This window comes from Medicago sativa, chromosome 6 (genome assembly GCF_051527215.1).
Source record: "Medicago sativa cultivar Bolivia chromosome 6, Bolivia_mono, whole genome shotgun sequence".
Taxonomy (NCBI): Eukaryota; Viridiplantae; Streptophyta; class Magnoliopsida; order Fabales; family Fabaceae; genus Medicago; species Medicago sativa.
The window spans coordinates 66550340-66563309 of NC_140754.1; the positions used below are offsets into that span (position 1 = coordinate 66550340).

Sequence of the window (12970 nt, forward strand, 5' to 3'; positions counted from 1 at the left end):
GCATGTAGGATGCATTGGAGTGTTCATCACTTTACAATCTTCAAGCTTAAACTTCTTCAGAAGCTCCTTTGTATACTTTGTTTGATGAACATAAACTCCGTCTTTGCATTGATTAATTTGAATGCCAAGGAAGAACTTCAGCTCTCCCATCATGCTCATTTCAAATTCATCCTGCATTAACTTAGAAAATTCCTTGCAAAGAGATGCATTAGTAGAACCAAATATTATATCATCAACAAATATTTGCACAACAAGAATATCTTTCCCAAGGGTCCTTCTGAAGAGTGTTGTGTCAACCTGACCTTTTTTAAAATGATTTTTGATTAAAAAATTCCTAAGTCTATCATACCAAGCTCTTGGAGCTTGTTTCAAGCCATATAGTAATTTCTTCAGTTTATAAACATGATCAGGATGCTTAAGATCCTCAAAACCAGGAGGTTGTTTGACATACACTTCTTCTTCTATGACACCATTAAGAAATGCATTCTTGACATCCATTTGATATAATATTATGCCATGATTAACTGCATAGGAAAGAAGTAACCTGATTGCTTCCAATCTTGCAACTGGAGCAAATGTTTCAGTATAATCAATGCCTTCTTGTTGACTGTAACCCTGTGCAACAAGTCTTGCTTTGTTTCTAGTTACTTCTCCTTGCTCATTCAACTTGTTTATGAATACCAATTTTGTTCCAATAATGTTCTTCTAAGAAGGTTTGGGTACCAGATCCCACACATCATTTCTTTGAAATTGATTCAACTCTTCTTGCATAGCTAAGATCCATCCATCATCTGAAAGTGCTTCATCAACTGTTGTAGGTTCAATCATTGATATCAGTCCAATCATTGAATCTTCTTGTCTGAAGTATGATCTTGTTCTTCTAGGACTATCTTTGTTTCCAATGATTAGATCCTCAGGATGTGAATACTTGTGCTTGAAAGTGTTCCTGGATTGAATAGCTTGCTGAGAACCATCTTGAGCTTCGTTAGAAGCAACTTCATCATGTGCTTCTGAGGTGGGTTCAGCTTCTGGACTATCTTCAGATTCAACTATCTGATCAGGTTCTTGAGTATCTTCAGGAACCTGTATCTCTGCAAAACTTTCATCTTGCTTTAGAGTTTTATCTCCAATCTCTTTGTCATCAAATTTAACGTGCATAGATTCTTCAACACAGAGTGTCTCTGAATTATACACTCTGTATGCCTTTGACCTTTCAGAGTAACCTAAGAAGATTCCTCTTTGGGCCTTGGCATCAAATTTCTTTAGGTAGACCTTGTTATTCAGAATGTAACATGTACATCCAAATTGATGAAAGTAAGAGATATTGGGTGTTCTTCCTTTAAAGAGTTCATATGCTGTTTTCTCCAAGATAGGTCTGATATATATCCTATTCTGGACATAACATGTTGTATTCACTGCTTCTGCCCAAAAATGTTTTGCTAAATTGTTTTCGTGGATCATGGTTCTGGCCATTTCTTGTAAAGTTATATTCTTTCTTTCTACAACCCCATTTTGTTTTGGAGTTCTAGGAGAAGGGAATTCATGAACAATTCCATGTTTTTCACAAAAAGCTTCAAATGGCTCATTTTCAAACTCTCCACCATGATCACTTCTGATTTTCAAAATCTTTGTTTCTTTTTCAGATTGAATTTGTGTGCAGAAGTTACTGAATACATCATATGCATGATCTTTACTTCTCAGGAATTTCACCCAAGTCCATCTGCTATAATCATCAACAATGACTAATCCATATTTACCATATAAGGATGCAGTATGGAGGTTGAAACAATATGGAGTAGTTCTAAGGGTCTGGAGGTTGAAACAATGTCTTTAGTTTTAAAACATGATTTCACAATCTTTCCTTTCTGGCATGCACCACAGAGTGCATCTGAATGATAATCTATATCAGGAAGGCCTTTGACAAGTTGTAACTTACTAAGCTTAGAGATTAATCTCCAGTTAGCATGTCCCAACTTTTTGTGCCACATCCATTTCTTATCATTCATTGACAAAAGGCAAAGGAAAATTCTTCAAGATCTCCATTGAACTTAGGAATCTTTCCTACGCTAGTTTTCTTGTTTTCACCATTATCATATGAAATAGCAGTATGATTATGACCAAATCCAGAGACAGAAGTATCACTAGACATGTTTTTCTCAGATCTTTCTCTGTTACACTGTTAAGTGTTAAGGCAACAGACCAAGGCTCTAGATACCAATTGAAGGGGAGAAAAACACAAGATGGGGGGGTTGAATTGTGTTGGACTTTTCTTCGTTTTCTCTAAAACTCAGAACACTTGAGTTCAGAAGCAATGTTGAGCTTCTGAAGTGTGTGATAATGCGAGTGTATGTAGCGGAATAAAATAGAGAGAAAGGGTAGAAGAAAGACACAAGCAATTATACAGGTTCCTTCCACAAACCGGAAGTAGTCTTGTCCCCCTTGCACTTCCAAGGAGAGTTCACTATAATGTAATATCTGATTACAACTGCTCACTGCTAAAACTAGCAAGAGACTTCAAATGCTCAAGCACAACCTGCAAGAGTCTTCCTATGCTCAAGCACACAAGCAAGAGACTTTTATTGCTCAAGCACACAAGCAAGAGACTTCTATTGCTCAAGCACAACTGCAAGAGACTTCTAACCAAATAAAATTACAAAGAAAAATGTTTGAGATTGAACACTCGATATATAATCAGTGATGTTCACAATACAAATCAGATAAGACTCTTAAGACTCAAAAATTTCTAAGATATGAACTTGAGAAACAGAAATTCTATGTGAACTTTGGATGTGGAATGATTTCAACAGAGTTTTGATGCTTTCAAACTGTTGTAGAGTCTTGTTCATTCTTTAAGTATTCACTCCTATTTATAGAGGTGTGAAATGAACGTTGTAAGTGCCAGCACATCCAAAAAGAGTCGTTGTTGAAGCTTGATCTTTCACCAGTGATTCCTTGCCTGATTTAGTTATTGTCCTATGAAGGATCAATTTAAATCCATTCTAGTTGAGAGGGAACATTTCTGCAGGCTTGGTTGTATATTCAGACCTGTTATTTTGTCTTGTAGCAGAGACACAAAACAGAGTAGTGGAGAAGGTGGTTGTACAGTTCGTACATAGTACAATGTCAACGCTCTTGTTCCTTTTGCAAGCAAATGCCTTCAAATACTTTTGAAATGACCGTTGCAAAGTTCCACTAGTCTTCTACCATCGTTAGACGAGTTTTAATCCATGAAACAACTCTTGAATCCTTGAATTCTGCAAATTCAGTTGATCTTCAGCTTCTGGTGAAAATAGCTTATGATAAGGCAACTTCTGATGATGTGGCACTTCAGGAGCTTCTAGTCTTCAGGAGCACTTTGCCTTCAGGAGCTTCTAAGCTTCAATCTTGTTGATTCCATTTCTCTTTATTTGCTCATTCAAAACCTTTGTAAGATATAAATTTTTGTCTATGGTCCTGTACACTTGAACAAATATTAGCAATTCCAATTGTCAATTTGTTATCATCAAAACTCTAAAGGTTTATTGTTAAACACATTTTGTTCCAACAACATCTAACGCCAAAGTCGAAAGTGAGGACTATTTCTTGCCAATGCTAGATGCCTCCGCCACAGGAGGTGAGAACATCGAAGGAGCTATTTCTATCCTTACTAGGTATTTTCGAGCACAAAAATTAAGTGTGCTTCGCCTGCATATGACTCGCTGGGGAACCCTTTACTGGGATCGTGTTCGCCCTCTCTTTTGGAGTAGGTGTATGTCAGACGGTTTAGTACTCACGATTCTCTGCTCATCTGAAGGAAAATCGAATTTAAATATAATAAAGCAGCGGATAAAATTTCCGATTTTCTTTCCTTTGATCATTACGAATTTGACAAGAATCAGTGATTCGATTGTTACCTCGAAGTGTAGAATCAGGAAACTGGAATTACGACCACAACAAAGCCTCTAGCAAATGCACATGACCGGTACTCCTCCAAGTCTCGGTGGTAGCCAAGGAAGCGGAAGTTTCAGAGAACTAGGGTTTCTCAAAAACGTGTAACCAAGACTTCAGCACAAGGGTTCTATTTATAGAACTCCTGGTGTGCTCTGCAAGTCAGAAGTCACTATTGTGCTTCAATAAGCCTAATAACGAGTTTAGTCTTTTGCTAACTAGTTAGCGTTATTTACTAAACGCACCCATTATATAAGTCATACTTATATTGCTCTTTTGGGTGTTCTTTGTGTGTGACCCTATAGGTTCTAGTCACGTTGGAAATAATATTAAATCTAATATTTAATACTATAAACAATGAGCGGTATCTAGTAACACATCATTGCTACCAAAGTGACATGAATGTCAAGTGATCTGACGAAACCTTTTCCATGATAATATTTATGCGTACAATTACTCGTTTGTCCTAATATCTATATTTATCAAAAGGCATAGTTTTTTTTTTTTTTTTTACAAACACAAGGCAAATATTTTGTCATCCTTGTATAGATCAATATTTATATTTCTTGATCCCGAAATATACTGAATAACGAATAAGTCTAATATCTCATATTGACTTAGTTCGGCATGGCCATGCAATTTTACAGTCATATTTCATCAAGAGGCCTAAAGATATATCTCCTGTTATGAGGAGGGACAAATCCCATCTAGGACACTCATGTTCCTTAGCATGATTCATCAGGTACCCATCAACCAACGTTATGGTTATCCTTTTTACAGACAACGTTAGAATGGCAACAAAGTACTTAAGTCCACATCTAGGGATCATAGTGGTTTCAGGTCTAAGAGTGATATACACTATTATCATTATGAGAATATCTTATAATAATTTTATATCATCTAGTATAAATATTACTCCTAATATTTATACCTATGTATAGACTTAATATCTCATATATATGACCCATGAGATGCGGTCATCGGTCTACAAACATAATAGTCTCGACGCTTTATTATTATCCCATTTCATATTAAAGCTTGACTACAGATACATTTAAGAATAGAGTTCTTTATGTTTGATGTAATCTCATGATTAAGTTTAACATAAACGATTGGTCTCTATGGCTTACACCAACAATCTCCCACTAGCACTAGAGCCAATCAGGCATAAACCTAATACCCATAGATCTAGTATGACCATCATCCTTCTGCTGGGCAAGAGCTTTAGGAAGTGGATCAGCAACATTGTCTGTTGTTGGTACTTTGCATATTTTAACATCTCCTTTTTCGATGATTTCTCGAATAAAGTGATAGCGCCTTAGTATGTGTTTGGACTTCTGGTGAGATCTAGGTTATTTAGCTTGTGCGATTGCACCATTGTTATCACAATGTAATTTAATGGGTTCCACAATACTTGGAACTATTCCAAGATCAGATATGAATTTCTTGATCCAAACAACTTCTTTTGCGGCACTAGATGCAGCAATATACTTCAATGATTTCTCGAATAAAGTGATAGCGCCTTAGTATGTGTTTGGACTTCTGGTGAGATCTAGGTTATTTAGCTTGTGCGATTGCACCATTGTTATCACAATGTAATTTAATGGGTTCCACAATACTTGGAACTATTTCAGGATCATATATGAATTTCTTGATCTAAACAGCTTCTTTTGCGGCACTAGATGAAGCAATATACTCGGCTTCTGTTGTACAATCAGCGGCGATCTCTTGCTTTGAACTCTTCCAGCTCACAACATCGCGTTTTAAGCAAAACACATATCCAGATTGCGATTTGAAATCATCATGATCTGTCTGAAAACTAGCGTCAATGTACCCAATTACAGAGAGCTCTTCTTGACCTCCATAGATCAAGAAAGTATCCTTAGTTCTTCCCAAGTACATAAGGATATTCTTGACAATGATCCAATGATCGTTGCCAGGATTAGACTGGTACCTTCTCGTAGAACTTAAAGCAAACAAGACATATGGTCGAGTACATAACATGGCATACATGATAGATCCAATTTCTGAAGCATATGGAATATCACACATTCGATCCCTTTCTTCTTTAGTCGAAGGGGATTGAGTCTTTGATAGATTTATACCTGACGACATAGGTATGAATCCTTTCTTGGAATCATGCATATTGAAACGTCTCAAGACTTTATCTATATATGTATCCTGACTTAAGCCAAGCAATCTTTGTGATCTATCTTTATAAATCCTAATTCCTAATATATCTGAGGCTTCACCTTAGTCTATCATAGAAAAGCACTTCCCTAACCAAGTCTTAATTTCTTGTAGTGTAGGGATGTCATTTCCGATTAACAATATGCCATCCACATATAGAACCAGAAATGAGACTATGCTCCCACTAACCTTTTTGTAAACACAAGGTTCATCTTCATTTTTAATGAATCCATATTGTTGCACAATTTCATCAAAACAAAGATTCCAACTTCTAGAAGCTTGCTTCAATCCATAGATTGATCGTTGTAATTTGCATACTTTCTTGGTTGCTTTAGGATCGCCAAATCCTTCAGGTTGTGTCATGTACACATCCTCAAGAAGATTTCCATTAAGGAAAGCAGTCTTGACATCCATTTACCATATTTCATAATCATGGTATGCAGCGATAGCAAGTAAGATGCGAATGGATTTAATCATTGCAACTGGTGAAAAAGTTTCATCATAGTCTACACCATGAATTTGTTTGAAGCCTTAAGCAACCAGCCGCACTTTGTAGGTATTAGCCTTTCCGTCCATGTCAGTTTTCTTTTTGAGAATCCACTTGCATCCTATAGGATTAATTCCTTCAGGTGCTTCTACCAAGTTCCAAACTTGATTTGTGTACATGGAATCCATTTCAGATTTCTTGGCTTCAAGCCACTTCTCAGATTCAGGACCAATAATGGCCTTTATGTAAGTCACAGGCTCATCTTGGTCCATGAGCAATACATCACCCTCTTCTGATATGAGAAAACCATATCTTTCGGGTTCTTGACGTATCCTGCTAGACCTACGTGGTTCTTGTGTTATTGGAATAGGATTTTCTGTCACAATAGTTTGTGTATCATGTTCGGTATATCATTACTTTGTGGGTCTTGAACTTCTTCAAGATCTACTTTTCTCCCACTAATTTTTTTGGAGACAAAATCCTTTTCAAGGAAGACTCCATATCTGGCAACAACAATTGTGCCCTCAGAAGGTTTGTAAAAGTAGTATCCTCTAGTTTCTTTAGGATACCCCACAAAGTAACATTTATCAGATCTTTGTTCAAGCATAGTAGACATTAGTCGTTTTACATAAGCTTCAAAACCCCAAATCTTTAAATGTCCCACACTGAGTTTTCGACCATTCCATATCTCATATGGTGTCTTTTCTACCGCTTTGGATGGAACTCGGTTAAGTGTATAAGCTGTAGTTAATAAGGCGTATCCCCCATAAGGAGTTTGGAAGTTCAGTATGACTCATCATTGATCGGACCATGTCTAACAAGGTTTGATTTCTCCTTTCAGAAACACCATTCCATTGTGGTGTTCCGGGAGGTGTGAGTTGGGATAAAATCCCACACTCTTTAAGATGATTGTCAAACTCTAAACTCAAATACTCTCAACCTCGATCAGATCGAAGCATTTTGGTTTTCTTACCTAGTTGGTTTTCTACTTCATTTTGAAATTCCTTGAATAAATTAAATGATTCAGATTTATGTTTCATTAGATACACATATCCAAATCTACTAAAATCATCAGTGAATCTAATGAAGTAATGTAAACCTCCTCTAGCAGGTATGTTTAGGGGCCCACACACATCAGTATGTATGAGTCCTAAAAGATCACTAGCCCTTTCACCTTGACCGGTAAATGGGGCCTTTGTCATCTTTCCTAATAAACAAGATCGACATGTCTCGTATGATTCAAAATCAAAAGAGTCCAACATTCCATCTTTATGGAGTTTGGAAATGCGATTCTCATTTATATGGCCTAAATGCGAATGCCAAAGGTAAGTCGGATTCAACTCATTAGGTTTCATCCTTTTAGTATTAATGTTATAGATAGGCATTACGAGATCAAGGATATAAAGTCCATTAATCATAATTGCATTAGCATAAAGAATAGGCTTAATTGCAATTTTAGCCCCCTAACATTCCCAAAGTTGCGACTTTGGCCCCCTAAGAAAAAAAACTACAAAACCGCCCCCTAAGTTTTGCAAATGTAGCAGCCTTTATTGCAAATGTTGTTCTTTATTGTAAAATAAAAACCAGCCTTGCCCAAACAAGAAATTGAAATAATATTCCTGCTAATGGCAGGTATATAATAGCAGCTTTCTAAATTAAGTAAAAGACCACTAGGTAAGGTCAATACATAAGTTCCAACAGCCAAAGCAGCAACCTTTGCTCCATTTCCAACTCTAAGATCGACCTCGCCTTTTGCCAATGCTCAACTCGTTCTCAGCCCCGACACATCAGTACAAATATGAGAACCACATCCAGTATCTAATACCAATGATGTAGAAGTAGACATATTAATTTCTATTGAAGGTGAGAAAAAAACACAAGAAGGGGGAGGGGTTGAATTGTGTTAGCTTTTTCTTCGAAAACACTTTATTTACCAACTAGGTGACCATTATTCGAAAACACTTTCAAGACTTTCCATGGTCCTTCCCAACTAGGTGACCATTTACCAAAAATTTGATCTCTACCATCCAAAGGTAATATCACTTTCCAAACCAAATCATCTACATCGAAATTCTTAGGTTTCACCCTTTTGTTGTCATATTTCGCTATTCACTCCATTTGCCTTATAAGGACATCTAAAGCCCTTAACCTCTCTTCATCCAAATCAACCAGTTCGTCCAAAACCATACCCCAATAATCATTGACGGGGATTTCACATTGTCCTTGGATTCTAGTCGATTGAAGACAAATTTCTGCAGGCAACACAGCGTCGTACCCAAATGTGAGCCTAAAAGGAGTGGTATTGGTGGATTCTCTAGGAGAATTTCGATATGCCCATAAGGCTTGATCGAGAATCTTTTGCCAACTCTTTGGGTTTTCCTTAACCTTCTTTTTGATTAAGGTAATAGTCTATTTGTTAGCCGCTTCGACTTGACCATTTGCCTGAGCATAATATGGTGTCGAAGTCAAAAGTTTGAATCCTATTTGATTGGTAAACTGCATCATCTTTTGACCGGTAAAAATCGATCCTTTATCAGTAGTAATAGTCTCTGAAATTCCAAACCTATGTAAAATATGATTTTGAATGAAACTAATTACTGTATCTTGAATAACTTTTCGTAAAGGGATGGCCTCTACCCATTTGGTGAAATAGTCTATTCCAACAAAGATGTGTTTATGTTGTTTTGACAAACCAGGTTTTATCTCGCCAATTACAACGAGAGCCCATCCTCTAAATGGCCAAGGTTTCACAATCTAATGCAATTCGCTTGCATGGACGTGTTGAATTCCTACATGCCTTTGACACTCCTTGCATCTTTTTGCAAAGTCTATGCAGTCTTTCAACATTGTCAGAGCAAAAGCCATTTCATTTTGTGGCCTGCTTGATGAGAGCCACACGCTCCACCATGAGTGCTGGATACTGCTAAATACGCCTCGGTTTCGTTGAGACACCTAAGTAAAACTCCTTCTGGAGTCTTTTTGAACAATTCATTTCCAACAATCACATAACTTAAGGCTCTATTTCAGAGATTCTATAACCCGAAGCAATTTGAGCAAAATCATTTTCTTCTTGGTTCTCAATTCGTGGTATGTGTTGAATGTTTGTTGAATCAAAACGTTTTAACAACGTTTTAGCAGTAACGATATAAATGATTAAAGTTTCTTTAACACATTTGTATTCTTTTGTCAACTGCTTGACCACCAACTCAGAATCTCCTTTGATTTCGACATGTTTTTCCTCCAGCTCAAGCAAGAACTCAAGGCCGGCAGTTAAAGTTGTGTATTCAGCCTTGTTGTTATAACAAAACTTATTAAGTCGAAACTTAAATTTAGTGGAAATATTTTCACATGAAATAATTAAAATTCCCACTGCAGTGCCATTTATATGGTTGGAACCGTCAAAATAAAGCTTCCATGGTTGAATATCCACAAAGTTTAATGATTCTTCAACCATGAAATGATCGACAATAAAATCAGCAACAATTTGACCATTAACAGGTTTTCTCGACTGTTAAGTCAAATAATATTTTGTAAGTGAGAATAAACATAAACATCAATAGGCTTTATATATTGCTTAAGTTTGATACAAGAGAAAATACAAACAAAGGCACAATTTCTCACTTGGATGGTACCTTGTTTCGACATCATTTAGAACCCTACTAAGATAATAGATGGCTTTTTTTACGCCATTTTCATCTTCTTGAGCTAGCATACTTCCTATTATCTGAAGCAGCTATGTACAATTTCATTACTTTATCCCTTAGAGGTGGTAACAAAATAGGTGGGTTCGTTAAATAAGCCTTAATCTCATCAAAAGCTTTTTGATGTTGTTGTTCCCATTTGAACACATATTCTTTCTTCAATTGAAGTAATGGCGAAAATACATCAGTTCTGCCACTTAGATTTGAAATAAATCTTCTAAGAAAGTTGATTTTCCCCAATAAGGATTGGAGTTCTTTCTTTGTCGAAGGCGGCTTTGTCTCCAAAATCACTTTAGTTTTGTTTTGATTTATTTCAATGCCTTTTTTGTGCACAACGAAGCCTAAGAAATCACCTGCACGAACACCAAAGGCACATTTCAATGGATTCATTTTTAATCCATATTTTCTCATCCTTTCGAATGAACACTTAAGGTGATCTAAATGATCCTTTTCAGCAGAAGATTTGACAACAATGTTATCATTGTAAACTTGCATAAACTTCCCTATGAAGTCGTGAAACATAGAATTTATTGCTCTTTGATAACATGCACCATCATTTTTTAGTCCAAAAGGCATCATTATCCACTCATAACAACCTAAAGCCCCTGGACATCTAAAGGCAGTTTTTGATACATCTTCTTTAGCAATATAGATTTGATTATAGCCAGAATAACCATCTAGCATACAAATATTCAAAACCTGCTGCCGAGTCGACAAGCATTTCTGCCACTAGCATATGATACTCATCCTAAGGTGTAGCCTGGTTTAAATCCCTAAAATCAATATAGACTCTAAGAGTCCCATTTTTCTTAACAACATGAACTATATTAGTTAACCAATCTACATACCTTGTAGTTCTAATGAAGCCTCATTTCAATAGCCTTTCGATTTCTCCCTTGATCTTCGACTGGATCTGTGGTGCAAATCTTCTTGGAGTTTGTTTCACTAGTTTTTTGTCAGGTTTGATAGGTAGCTTGAGTTCCACAACGTCTAGACTAAGACCTGGCAATTTGAGCAATTTGAGCCTTAAATTCTTTGTCAATCTTGGTGCTAAACAATCTTGGCAATTTGTCACTGGTTTTTTGTCAGGTTTGATAGTTAAACAATCTTTGTACTTCTTTAAGAGCTTGGCAATTTGAGCCTTAAATTCTTTGTCAATCTTGGTGCTAATGTATGTGGGTCTTTTCACTGTATGTTAGCCTGCATTTTCGACAGGCTACAATAAATGCAGTCAACTAAGTTTAACTCGAGTGCTGAAGATGCCTAAATGAGTTCGACGCTCAAGCTGGATCGAGTTCGTGGACTTAAAAAAATATTAGCATTCGACGGAGAGGCTTCAACAAGCAAGCCGGATATCGACAAGCAAGCAGGATATCGAAGAGAAGTTGGTACCAGATTCGACGAGCCAAAAACAGTTACTGTCGAGGAGATATCATTTAAAATTCAAAAGATTTCTAGGGTAGTTTTTAGCGGTTATGCTCGATGGTCTCTGTATAGGCAGTTACTTAGTATAAATAAAAGTTTTTCATAGGGAATACGGGTCACAAATTCGCATACACACAAAACTTACACGCTCAAACTATCTGCACTATAGGAGAAACGAGTAAACAAGTTGCAAATGTATGAATCTGTGTACCACTTTTAATTCATTTATGCAATTTTTTCCTTTTCCTTTAAATTCCTTGCAATTTACCCTTTTTTCTTAGCAATCTGCTTCAAGGATTCGACGCGTGTTCGGTCCCGAGTTTACACTTTTTGGTTCACGTCAAGAACATTCACGATTTCTGTCAAACATAAACACAATATGCACCGAGATTTAATGGTTGATCTCTTAAGTTAACCATTTTATGGAAACCAGCGTTCGTTTACCAAGAACCAAGGTAAACAAATTGGCACGTCCAGTGGGACTGTTTGTGTTATTTGTGTCAGGAATATTCAAAAAAAGCGTTTTTTTTAATAATTTGTTCATTCTGCTTTTTAAATCTTGTGATTTTTGTTGTGTATGTTCTTAAGGAGCAAAAAGAAACTCCTAGAAATGGTACATAATACACGTAACAATGATTCGCAATGGCAGATGAATTGTTTAACTTAATCTAGTTCACATAGCATAGATGGTAATGACATGTCAATCAACTAATTTGAAGGTTTAAATTAATATAAATATAAAATGATTAGATAGATCGATAAAAGGAGCAATGTTAGTTTGACAGTGGAACAAGACACATAGTCGAACTTAGACCATTTACAATGGTTACAAACATTCAACAACCTTCAACACCCACTTTTTCAATTCCCAACACTCCACATCATTTTCTCTCTCTTAATTCAACACCCATTCAACTTTTACCTCTCCAATGGTTTTTTCATTCAACACTCTACCCCACCACCTTTTATTTCTTATTCTTATTTAATTTTATATTTTTGTTTTTATAATTACATAAAATTACAATTATCGATTATAATTAAATTAAAATAAAGAAACACTTAACAATTTTTTTTTTGTTTTTTGTAAAAACAAAATTTATTTAAATAATTTATTTTTATTTTCTTAACTTAAAATGCAATACAACAAACTAAGCACGCGATACACAAATAGCTTAAAATCCAAGACAGCAAACAGGCACACAACACACAAGTAATTTATTTAGTACGATACAAATCATCT

The 12970-nt window shown here is 36.1% G+C and overlaps 1 pseudogene; it reads right to left on the bottom strand.

Moving 5' to 3' along the window:
- Positions 1-5583: 5583 nt before the first annotated feature.
- LOC146916450 (secreted RxLR effector protein 161 pseudogene) lies at positions 5584-6042 on the bottom strand (annotated as a pseudogene).
- Positions 6043-12970: the final 6928 nt, after the last annotated feature.